At 36.7% G+C, this 15,000-nt stretch overlaps 1 protein-coding gene across 3 annotated transcripts in view; it reads left to right on the top strand.

The window, feature by feature from the left end:
- The window catches only part of LOC136833233 (DBH-like monooxygenase protein 1), a 1,137,248-nt gene that overhangs the window by 176,058 nt on the left and 946,190 nt on the right, over positions 1-15,000 (top strand). The gene's annotated exons all lie outside the window — the stretch shown is intronic.

Raw genomic sequence — 15,000 nt, 5'->3', positions numbered from 1 at the left:
CGGAGCCGTTCTCCCGTGTCAGAAAAGGTGAGTTTGTCTTACAAACAATCATCTCTCTCTCTCTCTCTCTCTCTCTCTCTCTCTCTCTCTCTCTCTCTCTCTCCTCTCTCCCTCCCTCCCTCCCTCCCTCCTCCTCCTCTCCTCCTCCTCCCCTCCTCTTCTCTCTCTCTCTCTCTCCTCTCTCTCTCTCTCTCTCTCTCTCTCTCCTCCTCCTCCTCCTCCTCCCCTCCCTCCTCCTCCTCCTCCTCCTCCTCCTCCTCCTCTCTCCTCCTCTCTCTCTCTCTCCTCTCTCTCTCTCTCTCTCTCCTCCTCCTCCTATTCCTCCTCCTCCTCCTCCTCCTCCTCCTCTCTCTCCTCCTCCTCCTCCTCTCTCTCTCTCTCTCCTCTGTTATTCCTCCTCCTCCCTCCTCCTCCTCCTCCTCCTCCTCCTCCTCCTCCTCTCTCTCTCTCTCTCTCTCTCTCTCTCTCTCTCTCTCATCGGGTCAAGTCGAAAGAATAGAGACTTTTATGAGTAGAATTTTCATTTGAGAGTCGATGTTGCCAAGCAGTATCCTGCTGCTGCTGCTGCTTCTTCTTCTTCTTTAGGAAAATCTGCCGAGACAGGATTTTTCTCCCTTCTGTGCTGCGTCGAAGACGCTAAGAAAGAAATTGTTGAATTCCATTGGCTGCAAGGAGTTGCCGGAGTGGAGTTGTTGGGCTTCTTTTAGCTGGAGTTGCGAGAGTATTTCTTTTTTTAATTTTTTTGTAATTCCACTGAGCAAAAGAAGATGTGGGAATTGCTTAATTCATTGGCCGGAAGGAGCTTTGGTAGTGGTTGGATTCTATTCCACTATCAGGAATTACAGGTAATTGTTGAATTCCATTATTTACAAGGAATAAAGATATTGTTGAATTCAGCTAATTATCATGCATTGTATGAACTGTTGCATTCCACTGTCGGGAATTACAGGTGATTGTTGAGTTCTATTTGTTACAAGGAATTGAAGATATTGTTACATTTAGCTAATTATCATGGATTCCAGGTACAGTTGGATTCCCACTGTCAGGAATTACTGGTAATTGTTGAATTCCATTTGTTACAAGGAATTAAAGATACTGCTGAATTCAGCTAATTATCATGGATTGTATGAACAGTTGAACTCCACTGTCAGGAATTACGGGTAATTGTTGTATTCCATTTGTTACAATGCATTTCAGATATTGTTGAATTTAACCAATTATCGTAGATTTTATGAACAGTTGAATTCCACTGTCAGGAATTATTGGTAATTGTTGAATTCCATTATTTACAATGAATAAAGATAGTGTTGAATTCAGCTAATTATCATGGATTTTATGAACAGTTGAATTCCACTGTCAGGAATTACAGTTAATCATTGAATTCTGTTTGTTACAAGGAACTGAAGATATTGTTGAATTCGGCTAATTATCATGGATTGTATGAACTGTAGAATTGCCTCTGTTAGGAATTACAGGTAATTGTTGAATTCCATTTGTTACAAGGGATTACAGATATTGTTGAATTCAGCTAATTATCGTGGATTGTGTGAAGTGTTTAATTCCACTCTCAGGAATTACAGGTAGCTGTTGCATTCCATTATTTACAATGAATGAAGGTATTGTTGAATTTAGCTAATTATCATGGATTGTACGAACAGTTGAAATCCACAGTCAGGAATTACAGGTTATTGTTGAATCCCATTTGTTACGAGGAATTGAAGATATTGTTGAATTCAGCTAATCATGGATTGTATGAACTATAGAATTTCCACTCTTAGAAATTGCAGGTAATTGTTTTATTCCATTATTTACAATGAGTAAAGAAATTATTGAATTCAGCTGTTTATCATGGATTGTATGAACAGTTGAAATCCACTGTCAGGAATTACATGTAATTGTTGAATTCCATTTGTTACAAGGAATTGAAGTTATTGTTGAATCCAGCTAATTATCGTGGATTGCAGGAACAGTTGAATTCCCACTGTTATGAATTACAGGCAATTATTGAATTCCATTTCTTGCAGGGAATTGAAGATAGTGTTGAATTCAGCTAATTATCATGGATTGTATGATCTGCTGAATTCCACTGTTAGAAATTGTTGAATTCCATTTGTTACAAGGAATAAAGATATTGTTGAATTCTGCTAATTATTATGGATTGTATGAAATTCCCACTATTAGGAATTACAGGTAATTGCTGAATTCTGTTTGTTAAGGGAATTGAAGATATTGTTGGATCCAGCTAATTATCATGGATTGAAGGAACAGTTGAATCCCCACTGTTATGAATTACAGGCAGTGGTGCATTCCACTAATGATCAGGAACTGGAGAAATCGTCGAATCCCACTGACTATAATCAATTAAGGAGTCGCCGAATGAGTGCTGCCATCACTAGCGGATCCAAGGGGGCATCGGGGCACGTGCCCCCGCCATGAAAAATAATGACAAAATAATAATATTGAAGATTTAGATAATAACATAAATGAGCAGTAAAAAATGGGAAAAAAATAAAAAATCTATTATACTTTAGAAACATATATATATAATGTATGTATGTATAATATGAAAATTAGTGCCCCCCCATGAAAATTTTCTGGATCCGCTAGTGGCTACCATCTGTCGTAAATTAACAATATCCAGGAGAGTGAGACAAGTCAAAGATCATCGAAGGGAAGAAGGAGAGAGAGAAAAAGGGGGAGTAAAAAAAAAAAACAATGGGAGAGAAAGGAGAGAAAGAAAGTCCAGATGAAAGGGAGAGCGTCTAATTTGGGAGGAATTCCTTTGAATTCGGAATGGCGGTTCAAGGAGGAGAAAAATGATTACGGTGTTTCTGGAGGAAGAGGGAGGAGTGAAAAATGGTGGAGGTAGTAGAGGGAAGTTCGCTTACTGTTTTCTTGGCTCGCTCTCTCTCTCTCTCTCTCTCTCTCTCTCTCTCTCTCTCTCTCTCTCTCTCTCTCTCTCTCTCTCTCTCTCTCTGTGTGTGTGTGTGTGTGTAGCAACTAGGTAGGTTTGTCTTATTCCTTTCAATCTAACCCACCTCTCTCTCTCTCTCTCTCTCTCTCTCTCTCTCTGTATTAACTAAGGAAATTTATCTTATTCCTTTCCATCCAACCCATCTCTCTCTCTCTCTCTCTCTCTCTCTCTCTCTCTCTCTCTCTCTCTCTCTCTCTCTCTCTCTCTGTGTGTGTGTGTGTGGCAACTAGGTAGGTTTGTCTTATTCCTTTCAATCTAACCCACCTCTCTCTCTCTCTCTCTCTCTCTCTCTCTCTCTCTCTCTCTCTCTCTCTCTCTCTCTCTCTGTATTAACTAAGGAAATTTATCTTTATTCCTTTCCATCCAACCCATCTCTCTCTCTCTCTCTCTCTCTCTCTCTCTCTCTCTCTCTCTCTCTCTCTCTCTCTCTCTGTGTGTGTGTGTGTGTGGGTGGGTTTGTCTTATTCCTTTCAATCTAACCCATCTCTCTCTCTCTCTCTCTCTCTCTCTCTCTCTCTCTCTCTCTCTCTCTCTCTCTCTCTCTCTCTCTCTCTCTGTGTGTGTGTGTGTGTGTGTGTGTCTACTAGGTAGGTTTGTCTTATTCCTTTCAATCTAACCCACCTCTCTCTCTCTCTCTCTCTCTCTCTCTCTCTCTCTCTCTCTCTCTCTCTCTCTCTGTGTGTGTGTGTGTGTGTGTGTGTAGCTACTAGGTAGGTTTGTCTTGACTCTGTATTCCTTTCAATCTAACCCCTCTCTCTCTCTCTCTCTCTCTCTCTCTCTCTCTCTCTCTCTCTGTGTGTGTGTGTGTGTGTGTGTAGCTACTAGGTAGGTTTGTCTTATTCCTTTCAATCTAACCCACCTCTCTCTCTCTCTCTCTCTCTCTCTCTCTCTCTCTCTCTCTCTCTCTCTCTGTATTAACTAAGGAAATTTATCTTATTCCTTTCCATCCAATCTCTCTCTCTCTCTCTCTCTCTCTCTCTCTCTCTCTCTCTCTCTCTCTTAGCAACTAGGGAGATTTGTCTTATTTCTTTCAATCTAATCCACCTTTCTCTCTCTCTCTCTCTCTCTCTCTCTCTCTCTCTCTCTCTCTCTCTCTCTCTCTCTCTGTAGCAACTAGGGAGATTTGTCATATTCCTGTCAATCTAACTCACCTCTCTCTCTCTCTCTCTCTCTCTCTCTCTCTCTCTCTCTCTCTCTCTCTCTCTCTCTCTCTCTCTCTCTCTCTGTAGCAACTAGGGAGGTTTGTCATATTCCTGTCAATCTAACTCACCTCTCTCTCTCTCTCTCTCTCTCTCTCTCTCTCTGTAGCAACTAGGGAGGTTTGTCATATTCCTGACAATCTCTCTCTCTCTCTCTCTCTCTCTCTCTCTCTCTCTCTGAATTATTAACGGAATCAAGCTGGATGAGAGATAGCACCGTAAGCACCGGAATCTAAGCTTAGGCACTTTGGGAAAGCCTAAGCTTGTGCGTCCCAAAGGGTACAAAGAGAATTACTGCTCGACTCTCAGTATGTTTTATTGATGTCGATCTGGATTGATTGTCGGTCACAAAGTATGTATTTGCGTTAGGAGAGGTCCTTTTTGCACACACACACACACACACACACAGAGAGAGAGAGAGAGAGAGAGAGAGAGATCTGAAGCCAGCATCCTAACCTGAATCATATCTCCTTTATATCAACTGAGAGAGAGAGAGAGAGAGAGAGAGAGAGAGAGAGAGAGAGAGAGAGAGAGGAGAGGGGGGGTTGGGTTAGATGGAAATGAATAAGACAAATCTCCTTAGAGAAAAGAGAGAGAGAGTGAGAGAGAGTGGGGTGTTAGATTGACAGGAATAAGATCTCCTTAGTTATATATTCAGAGAGAGAGAGAGAGAGAGAGAGAGAGAGAGAGAGAGAGAGAGAAAGAAAGAAAGAAAGAGTGAGAGAGAGAGAGAGGTGGGTTAGATTGACAGAAATAAGATAAATCCCCTTCGTCATAAGCAGAGAGGGAGAGAGGGGTGGGGATAGTGGCAAGGTGCCACTTTTTCTGGTATAGATGAAAGCAAAACATCAAAGTATCTTAAATGGGACATCGAATGTGGGCGGAACAGTTGGCCATCAGAGAGGTGGGGTTTTGCGGGGGGGTGGGGGGATGGCTGTTAATAACTGACAAAGATAAAAGTAAATAGGCACTCGACAGACAGACAAACGAAGAATCGGTTGTCTAACATAAAAAAAAAACTATTTTATATACTACGAACTTGTGTAAATCGCTCATTTTCCTGAATAAGTCGTACATTAGCGGGTTTCAGTCCCCTTCAGTATGAGTTGCAGAGGAATAACAAAAAAAATACCTGGGGATGCAGGAGCGGCTGCAATATAATCGAATTGCTATTTGCAACAATATTCTAACTCGATTTACGGAGAGGGTGGCGGTGAACAAAGAAAGGCATAAGGTGGAAGGGAGAGAGAGAGAGAGAGAGAGAGAGAGAGAGAGAGAGAGAGAGAGAGTTAATCAGAATATTGGGTAAATTTATCGCCGGAGGGAATGATGGCTGTGTAATTCGAATGACTAGAAAAGTACAAATATAACTCCTTTCATCTGTCATTCGTAATTATCACTAATTTTTGTCAAATTCTTCATCTCTTTGATTAGCAGGTCTCGCACTTCGTTTTATTACATCTCCAAGAGAATTTAATATTCCTTCTCTTTCTCATTTTTATATGGATTCTTATGTTTACCTTCGCGCATGTGCAGTGTGCCCGTACGTATGAAAAAAAAAATAACAGTGGATTGTGTAATATGAGCTGCGGTGTCCCCCCTCGGAATATGGACTCGGTGTTTTCCTTCGTGTTGCATTTTATGGGTTTACTGTTTGTTTTATTTTTTTTTTATTTGCGTCCTGTTATCACATTTGTGATTCTCAAAGAATGTACATATATATAATATATATTTATATGTATATGTATATATATATGAATGTATATATATAATATATATATATATATATATATATATATATATATATATATATATATATATATATATATATATATATTTATATATATATATATATATATATATATATATATACATATATATATATATATATATATATATATATATATATATTTATATATATATATATATATATATATATATATATATATATATATATATATATTTATATATATATATATATATATATATATATATATATATATATATATATATATATATATATATATCTATATCTTGATTTTGTGTTTTGATATAGACAGGCTTACAGATAGACAGATACATAGCAAGTGTTTTTTTTTTATTGTATGTCTTTACGTTCATTATTTTTCTCACTCTCTCATAACACTAAAAATTAGTCTGTCGCCCTCGAATACATACACAGTGAGAGAGAGAGAGAGAGAGAGAGAGAGAGACTAGCCACCAACGTTCTCTTATTTGATTCTTGTCTTTCCTCTGTATTGGACTCTCGGGATTGAATGTTGACCTTCGCGGAATTCGCGAGATCCTGGCATTGACGAAATCGATATTCGCGTCTTTGGAGGACCTGCATGCTAGTCGGAGTAGATTCATTCATGAAAACAGTTTTTAGTTTTCTGTAAAAGAAAGTTATTGTGCCGGCTTTGTCTGTCCGTCCGCACTTTATTCTGTCCGCCCTCAGATCTTAAAGACTACTGAGGCTAGAGGGCTGCAAATTGGTATGTTGATCCCCCACCCTCCAATCATCAAACATACCAAATTGGAGCCCTCTAGCCTCAGTAGTTTTTACTTTATTTAAGGTTAAAGTTAGCCATAATCGTGCTTCTGGCAGCGCAACAACACAGGCCACTACGGCCGGATGAGAGTTTTATGGGCCGCGGCTCATACAGCATTGTACCGAGATCACCGAAAGATAGATTATTTTCGGTGGCCTTGATTATACGCTGCACAGAAAACTCGATTGCGCCCAAGAAACTTCGGCGCATTTTTTACTTGCTTTTATTTGTTTGTGCGTTATTCATAATAATTTTGTCTTAAGGGTGTATATAACGTTATTGCTTTTCTACAAGTAAGGGATCTTATGTTTTAGTTTTAACTGTAGCGAAGGGGAAATACTTATGTTTTCTGAATGGGAACTACACAAATCGAACATTCAGAATTCACATTACAGAGGTATTTTCAATACAGAATAAACATATTCGTTCAGAGTTCATATTATAGAGCTATTTCCAGTAGAAAATATACATATTCGTTCAAAATTCACATAGAGCTATTTCCAGTACAAAATATTCATATTCGTTCCGAATCCACATTACAGAGCTATTTTCAGTACAAAATATATATATTCGGTCAAAATTTGCATTATAGAGCTACTTCCAGTACAAAATATACATATTCGTTCAAAATTCACTTAGAGCTATTTTCAATACGGAATAAACATATTCGTTCCGAATCCACATTACAGAGTTATTTTCAATACAAAATATACATATTCGTTCAAAATTTACATTATAGAGCTATTTCCAGTACAAAATATACATTTTCGTTCAAAATTCACATTACAGGGTCCACATTCTCAATACAATACCAGCTGATATAGATGAATGTATCACGAGTTTTAAACTTCTTGTAAGAGACACGTTATAAGAAACTGCACTGTTGTATTATATATTTCTCAGCTGTGATTGACAGAGTAACCCAAATATGACAGTAGGTAAAAAAAGAATATTTCTTCTAGTTGCACTCTCAGCTACACACCAGAATTAACTTAATTATTCCCTTGAATGCGTTGAAACCAAAACCATTGACCACCAATGGTTCCGTGAATAAGTTTTATGAAAAACCCTAAGATGATAAATTAGAATTGTACATTTAAATACATCCATGCATTTCGATTTGAAAGAAAGATGATCGAACGTGTCAGTGCTACATGTCTCGGATTATTCGATTTTGAAGGATAAGCAGAAATGTGGCCCAGTATTCAGTAAAGTTTCTCTTTTCTATTTCACTCAATTTCCATTATTTCTACTGGGTAGATGATGGTAGTTTTACTCTAAATATGTTTTTTCTTGGAATTTATGTACTGAAATACTTATATGAATCAAGTAGTGCTCTATTGTGTTGATAAATTAAAGCTCTGTAAACTATACTTTGCATTCCAGCTGACAGTCGCCAATGCTGGATAAACAACAACAGCAGCTGAAACCGCCCCCTTTCCTATTCCCCCTTCCCTCCCTCCCCTCTCTCCCATCTTCCTCCACCTACCCCACCCCTCCCCTCTTCCACCCAAAAAGCTTTCCATTAGAACGATGGTTTATGACTCGCCGAATCGCGTGAGAGAGAGAGAGAGAGAGAGAGAGAGAGAGAGAGAGAGAGAGAGAGAGAGAGAGAGACTGTAATTTAAAGGCGACGAAATATGGTATGGTGAATGGATCATAAAGAATAGGCGGAAGTGTGGAAATGCGTATACTACACTCATCACAATCCTTTATGGTCACTGTCAGAGTATAATATACCAGTTTCATGTGCGCAGATCATGAGCGCTTATTTTGTATTTTTGTTTTCAGAAAATGTGTTTATTTATGTGTGTGTGTGTGTGTTTTTTCCTGGAATTACTGTTAAGGCCAGTGGTGGTTATACATGGGATAGCCTACATGTCTGGTTTTCCGATCAGTGATGTGAGAAAGTTGGGTCGGGTAGGTATTTGGATGGGTGATCACTGATGAGTGTCAGACATATATATATATATATATATATATATATATATATATATATATATATATATATATATATATATATATATATATATGTCTGATATTATTTGAATGGGTAACCACTGATGAGTGTCAGACTATATATATATATATATATATATATATATATATATATATATATATATATATATATATATATATATATATATATATATATATATATGTGTGTGTGTGTGTGTGTGTGTGTGTGTGTGTGTGTGTGAGTGTCCAGTCGTCCAAAGGTGCCCCGGAAAATATCACAGCATGTCATTATAAACATATCACTTATTCACGACGAATACATTATGGCGACGCACGACAAGAGTAGACGAATCCTTTTAGTTTATCCCCTCGTACAGAGAGAATTCATTTCTGGCGACGCATAGACTGTATAATTGTATAAACCGTGTGAATGCATAAGCTGCATAAATGTATAAACTGTATAAACTATACAAGGGGGATCACTGGGTTACATCGGATTTTGCACTTTCCTCGTCGTCATTGATAAAACGCCATTTTAGTTATTCAACGCCGCTGATATATTCCTCGCTAATTGACGGACGGTCCTGTGTGTGTATGTGTGTTTGTGTATGTGTGTTTGTATGTGTGTAAAGCTCAAATCCTTCTGTCTGTCAGGCTTTGTGGCCATTACCTAAGCGTCAAAGGAAGTCGGATTATACACGCGGCCACAGATCCAGTGATTTGTTTTCGCTTAATTATTTGTGACATCGACGTCAGTTTTTAATTGCGCGCGCTGGATTGAAAATTACCCCTGATGGAGATTCTGTTCTGCTTTGATTGTTGGGGTTGTTTGACCGTTTGCGTGTTTGTGTGTGTGTGTGTGTGTGTGTGTGTGTGTGTGGCTGTTTTTATGTGTTTGTGTGGCTGTGTTGCTGTTGAGGATCTGTGTTTGTTGTCGGTTTTGGTGAAGTTGCTGTTTTTTTGTGTAGTTTTTAACTGCGTTTATTTTTGTGTTTTCTGTTGCTAGTTGTGGTTGTGATTATATAGAAGGGGTTTATTATTATTATTATTATTATTATTATTATTATTATTATTATTATTATTATTATTATTAGTCAATAAAAACAAAGGAGAAATACCACCGAAAATCCTATCAGGAAAATCTACGGATGTACATCCCAGGTTTCAGTAACCTGCTGTAATGGTTTAAATAAAGAATTCCTGCTTTGAGAAATACGCTATTATTATTATTATTATTATTATTATTATTATTATTATTATTATTATTATTATTATTATTATTATTATTATTATTATTAACTAGGTGGCAGTTACGAGGTCCTTTCCCTAAACAAGGTTTGATTTAACATTATTATCTTTTCTCTGTCATCCTGTTTATCTTATTTATTATTTATTATTTTTTATTTAAAATTTATTATTTATTATTATTGTGTCTGTGTCAGTGACACATACTTTGTCATATGAAATATTTAGAAAACTTTCTATATTTATTCAGTCAAAGACCGAATGGTTTTCCTGATGCGATTTTTTTGTTATTAAATAAGTATTCGTCCTTGTGTTGAAAGAGAGGCTCTAGAAAAATAAGAACCTCCTGTGTGTTTAATGTTCTTGGTTTATAGTGGGTGAAGTTGCGAGCCTCACCTGTTTCCCCCTAGCATAATAACAGCACCTCTTCTTCCTTAAACTTTGTTAAGGCTCATAGGCCCAAGGAACGTCCATTTTCGTATTAGAAGCTTATTTTGTTTAAATTACTTGACTTACATATATATATATATATATATATATATATATATATATATATATATATATATATATATATATATATATATATATACATATATACAGTGTATATATATATGTATAAGTATATACACATATGTACAGTACATATGTGTATGTATATACAATATATGTATTACATATATATATATATATATATATATATATATATATATATATATATATATATATATATATATATATATATATGTGTGTGTGTGTGTGTGTGTGTGTGTGTGTGTGCATTCTGAATATATATAGGTTCCAGAGTCCCTTGTTTAAGAATTTAGCTTTTCACAGTTAACATGTATCTTCTGCACTTTCAGTTTAACCGATTTTGTCCATGTACAGTACTACAATAGGTAAAGCGGGAATTATTTATTTTAATTAAGCATCTGTGTTCATCCACACGAAATATATATAGGCTTATCCTAGAACAGTAACGGTCTCTTAAGCTTTAAGTGCTCGTTAATTGAGAGTGCGTGTTACATTTTACGTTCGCGAGAGCTCTTGCTGGGATTGACGGGGTGGGAAAAAATCGTTGTATTTTTTTGTCATTGCTTCCGGAGGCCTTTGGGCCTACGAGTGCTATAGGCAGCAGCTAGAGAGGCTGGATTTTGGCGAAGGTAAGTGGTTTTTCCTGTTGTTCTGATCGCCCCATGCTGTAGGCAATCAATGCCTTCCATTTAGACCATACGCTGTGTGTAGACCCCGAAGGAGGAAAGCGTGATTACAGACCGAGATATCTTTTTATATTTCGTCGTCACTGGCCTATACGCTGTCCAAGAGAGAGAGAGAGAGAGAGAGAGAGAGAGAGAGAGAGAGAGAGAGAGAGACTCATTTGAAAACAGCCTTTTAAGAAAAAACGTGTCCACCATTTGAAAATATTAAACATACCCACTAGAGAGAGAGAGAGAGAGAGAGAGAGAGAGAGAGAGAGAGAGAGAGAGAGAGAGAGAGAGAGAGAGAATCATTTGAAAACGGTTTTAAGAAAAAACTTGTCAGTCATTTGAAAATATTAAACATACCCACTACAAGAGAGAGAGAGAGAGAGAGAGAGAGAGAGAGAGAGAGAGAGAGAGAGAGACTCTTTTGAAAACAGCCTTTTAAGAAAAAAGTGTCCATTATTTGAAAATGTTAAACTTACCACTAGAGAGAGAGAGAGAGAGAGAGAGAGAGAGAGAATCATTTGAAAACAGTTTTAAGAAAAAACTTGTCAGTCATTTGAAAATATTAAACATACCCACTACAAGAGAGAGAGAGAGAGAGAGAGAGAGAGAGAGAGAGAGAGACTCATTTGAAAACAGTCTTTTAAGAAAAAAAATGTTTATCATTTGAAAATATTAAACATACCCAGAGAGAGAGAGAGAGAGAGAGAGAGAGAGAGAGAGAGAGAGAGACTCGTTTGAAAACAGTCTTGTAAGAAAAAACATATCTAGTTTTTGAAAATATGAAACATTACCCACTACAAAGAGAGAGAGAGAGAGGGAGAGAGAGACTCGTTTGAAAACAGTCTTGTAAGAAAAAACATATCTAGTTTTTGAAAATATGAAACATTACCCACTACAAGAGAGAGAGAGAGAGAGAGAGAGAGAGAGAGAGAGAGAGAGAGAGAGAGAGAGAGAGAGAGAGAGAGAGAGAGAGAGAGAGTGAGAGAGAGTGTCTTTCCAAAACAGGCTAGTTATGAAAAAATATCTGGTACTTGCAAATGAATGTTTGCACATATAAAACACACAACAGAGAGAGAGAGAGAGAGAGAGAGAGAGAGAGAGAGAGAGAGAGAGAGAGAGAGAATCTTTTAAAAGTATACCACTGATAAAAAATATCTTTTAATAAGAAACATCTAACATTTGAAAATGAATACGCATACATTAAACGTACCCATTACGAGAGAGAGAGAGTCTTTTAAAACATACCAGTGATTAAAAAATATCTTTTAATATGAGAGAGAGAGAGAGAGAGAGAGAGAGAGAGAGAGAGAGAGAGAGAGAGAGAGAGAGTCTTTTAAAACATACCAGTGATTAAAAATATCTTTTAATAGAGAGAGAGAGAGAGAGAGAGAGAGAGAGAGAGAGAGAGAGAGAGAGAAGAGAGAGACATGCACACCAGAAAGCACACGAAAATATGTGTATGAGAGAGAAAGAGAGAGAGAGAGAGAGAGAGAGAGAGAGAGAGAGAGAGAGAGAGAGAGAGAGAGAGACTCGTGTCAACTTTTGCAGGCGCTTTAATTTGGTGAAATGTGTATCAGACTGAATTTCCTGGGTACATGCCTCCTTGTTTGCATACTGGATTTCATCAAATAGGTCACTGGAACCTGTAATTTTGGAAGGCGCCGCGTCAAGACCAAACAGTTTCATCTTTTATGAAAACAAGGAAACTTTATAACCTCAAAAACTGCAGAAGATTAACTTCTTGTAATGTCTCTGTTGCTCTTTTGGAAAGTGTTACACTGGTATATATAACTTAAACTTGATGAAATAATTTATATCACAAAGGCTCTGTATTAAAGAACAGAACTCGAAGTGATAAGCTAGAAGAGATTTTGCAAGGTTTTAACCATCCAATTTTTTTTTCCATTTTATAAATTAGCAAGTTTCTGCCATACTTCCATAAATTATTTGGGCTCCTTGACGTTTCCAACATGCTTCTAATTCCCGTAGGATCAATTACAGAACAAATTGTTATTAGGCACAAATATGAAATATTATAAGCGTAAATTCTCTATACTTTTTTTGGTCCCTCGACGTTTCCAACATGCTTTCAACTCCCTTAGGATCAATTACAAAACAAATTTTATTAGACACAACTATGAAATATTATAAGAGAGGAAATATTCTATACTTTTTTTTGGCTCCTCGACGTTTCCAACATGCTTCTAACTCTCATAGGATCAGTTACAAAACAAATTTTATTAGACACAAATATGAAATATTATTAGAAAGTAAATTCTCTACTTTTTCTGAAGCGTTGCAAAAACCTACTAAGAATTTTTGTGCAGCATTTTATTTTTTTCCTTCACTTTCGAGTGTCGTCGATAGTTTTATACATATTTTATAATTAATCTCCTGTATTCCGTACTCTCTTCAAACAGTAAATTATTTTACTGATAAAATATTGTTTTCCATAAGTGGATTATATTATCCTCAGATCATTCCTGAAGAAGTGACTAAATATCATTTTCTGTGTTTATCTTTCACTTGAATAAGCGATCTCCTGAACACGTCCAATCGTCGAGGAAATAATAATTTAGGTGTTACTAAAAGTAAAACTTAAAAATCTGGGCATTATACCAAAAAGAGAACGAGACCCAGCCAATACCCTGAAGCTTTGAGGAGATCACCGGTGTGGGACTATATTTATTGCTGCTAATTAATACCTCTTGGTGTTCTCGAGTGAGAGAATCATTGGGAAACCACCCTGATAGTCCAGTATCTTTAAGGTTGCCGGGTATGGCGTTAATGCCAGGGTCGTGGGTACGGAGGGTCCGCTGAGCAAAATAAATACACGTTCTTTTTTCCAGAGGGCTTTCATCACCGAGTAGAAGTGGTCTAGAGTCGAGACGTTTTTGGTAGGCAAAAAAGATATTTGATCAAAGGTCGTGATGACTAGTTGTGTGAGTTATAGTTTGTGGGCTTTAAATCAAGTTGATATATATATATATATATATATTTTTTTTTGCCTAAAGGCTTTTCATTAAAAACAATTGGACGTCAGAGCTCCTTTTTCGGGATGGGGGCGTTGCTGTTTACTTGCAAAAGCATGATTTCGATGTTCCATGTTAGGTTTTTCAACATACTTTGTTGTGAAGGTTCTTGATTGTGTATTTTGTTGTTTACAGGAATATATATATATATATATATATATATATATATATATATATATATATATATATATATATATATATATATATATATATATATATGTATATATATATATATGTACACATATATATGTATACATATATTGTGTATATACCTGGAATAAATAGCGGGGAAAATGCTGAAATACACGCACAATATCCGCACTCATATGGGTATGTATGTATATGTATATTGTATGTATACACATATATACACATATATGTATACATAAATGTATGTGTGTATACATACAATATACATATACATACATAAATGCACACATACATACATACATACATACATACATACATACATACATACATACATACATACATACATACATACACACACCCATATGAGTGCGGATATTGTGCGTGTATTTCAGCATTTTCTCCGCTATTTATTCCAGGTCTCCCTGGATATTCTCCACAAATAAGCAATAAAAAAAAGTACCTGGTAAATCCGTTCAAAGTCTGTCGTTAGTTCACAGTTTATAGCATGACGAATAAGCCTCTAGACCTACGTAGGGGTTTTTGATGCCGATCTTCGCTGAAGTTTATGATTGCTGGACCAGATAGGGCTATAAAGGAACAAACTGGTCCAAGATATATGTTGAGTCATAGACACGCAACGTACCTCCCCGCAAGGGGACAGGGATTATATATATGCATGTATAT

The sequence above is a fragment of the Macrobrachium rosenbergii genome, chromosome 51 (genome assembly GCF_040412425.1).
Source record: "Macrobrachium rosenbergii isolate ZJJX-2024 chromosome 51, ASM4041242v1, whole genome shotgun sequence".
Classification (NCBI taxonomy): Eukaryota; Metazoa; Arthropoda; class Malacostraca; order Decapoda; family Palaemonidae; genus Macrobrachium; species Macrobrachium rosenbergii.
This window is presented reverse-complemented; position numbering and strand designations above follow the sequence as displayed.